Genomic DNA, 1,693 nt, shown 5'->3' with positions numbered 1-1,693 from the left:
TGAAGGGGAAAGGAGGAGCATGAATCATGTAACCATGTTAAAAATGAATATTAATAAATGTAAAAAAAAATAAAATAAAATAAAATAAAATTAAAAAAAAAAAAAAAAAAAAAAGAGTTCTATGCAGGGCCTCCAACCAGGTGACAGACCTTATTCCTCTCTCTTGGTACAGAGCATGGCATGGGAAAGTGGCCTGGGAGGTTTACCTGGGCTGGGTTCTGCCTCTTGTACTGCAGCAACTCTTGAAGATGAATCTGGAAGGTGAGCCAGCTCTCAGCCAGGTATCGACACAATTCAGGTACACTCAGCAGGTGAGGCCGGGCGCCTGGCCCTGCACTCTCACTGGGGAGACATGACATGATGCCTGGAAGTCTCAGGCACCAGCTGCCTAGGCACTCTAGCCCTGACTTCCTTTTAAGACAAAAGTTCTTAACCTAGAGTCTGTAAACTTTAAAAAAAAGATATTTTGATAACCATATTTAAAGTTTCCATTACAATTCATGGTATTTATTTTGTATGCTTAAAAACAATATTCTGTGAAGAGTTCCATAGCTTTCCTCAGATTGGGTCCACAAAGCAAAAAAGGCTGAACACTCTTGTTTCTAAGGATTTCAATGAAGTCTTCTTTCTAAAATAATGGAGTCCACTTCCCTTAGGGGAATGTCCTGATATTATGGCAGAAAGCCCATAGCATCCTATTCCCTGCCCCAAGGAGTCTCAAAAATTTACACTTAAGACTGTGACAAAGGAAACTTTGTGCTAAATACCACTGTTAACTCTGTATGGGCATATACCTAGTCCAAGAAGCTTCAACATGTCTTTCCTAAATCTTGAACAATCTTCCCCCCCCTCCCAATCCCTTAAGCCTGTGAAATCATAAAGAAAAGTTTAGGGTTTCTCTGGACCGGATATAAACGTGGTAACTTGTACTTACCTGTCAGAGTGTGTCTCTTCTGGGGATGAAGCTATAAAGAGAGGAGGGGCAGGGATCAGTGAGCAGGGAGATGGAGACTGACCCTCTACCCCTTCCAGCATGATTTCGGGTGGCAAGCTAGGTCAGGGCTAAAGATACTGGGGACAGGGCTAAAGATACTGGAGGGTTTTCAGAAATCTGTGTGCACATTCCCTCTCGTCTATCTATTGCTCACCTGAAAAGTCAGCCAAAAAGTGGGGCTGCCAGAGATCTAGCAGCAGGTAGCCCAAAAGCGAGACGCTGAGTAGAAAGAATGGTCGAAGAGATGAGGAGGACAGCAACCTTGGGAAAGAGACAGCCAGCTCACATCGAGGTAAGGAGAGGGGCGAACAGCTGCACTCCCGGCCCCCTACCCACGGGGGTGTCCTGTTTCCCACCCCCTTTCTTTCCCATACTCTATCATACCGAACCCGCCGCCTCAGCCTCGACCCCCAGCAGAGCATCGGGGCCCGCCCCCGGCCCCGCCCCTCCCGCGCGCCGGCCCCGCCCCTTCCCGGCCCTCCGCTCCCGGCGGCGGCGGCGGCGGCGGCGGCGGCTGTGGCCGTTACCAGAAGAGGCCGTTGATCGCGGCGGCAGAGACGAGGCTGTGTAGCGGCCTTTCCCACACCAGCAGCCGCTGCGCCGCCGCCAGCACCGCCTCCCAGCCCCGGAGCCGCAGCCATAGCGCCGTGGCCAGGCGTCCCACCGCCTCGGCCGCCGCCTTCTCCTCCGCCTCGGCCG

General features: G+C 51.0%; 1 protein-coding gene across 1 annotated transcript in view; it reads right to left on the bottom strand.

Annotated features, from left to right (window-relative positions):
- Positions 1–1,391, bottom strand: part of RETREG2 (reticulophagy regulator family member 2) — a 5,295-nt gene extending 3,904 nt beyond the window's left edge. The window contains exons 1-3 of the mRNA XM_044667565.1: positions 1,149–1,391; positions 935–965; positions 207–342 (exon numbers count right to left, since the gene is read on the bottom strand). The gene's annotated coding sequence lies outside the window, so the exon portion shown is untranslated. The remainder of the gene's footprint in view (positions 1–206; positions 343–934; positions 966–1,148) is intronic.
- Between the last annotated feature and the right edge of the window lie 302 nt (positions 1,392–1,693).

The sequence above is a fragment of the Gracilinanus agilis genome, chromosome 3, assembly GCF_016433145.1.
Source record: "Gracilinanus agilis isolate LMUSP501 chromosome 3, AgileGrace, whole genome shotgun sequence".
In the NCBI taxonomy this organism is placed as follows: Eukaryota; Metazoa; Chordata; class Mammalia; order Didelphimorphia; family Didelphidae; genus Gracilinanus; species Gracilinanus agilis.
Note: the sequence above shows the minus strand (reverse complement) of the source record. Positions and strands in the feature narration are given on the sequence as shown.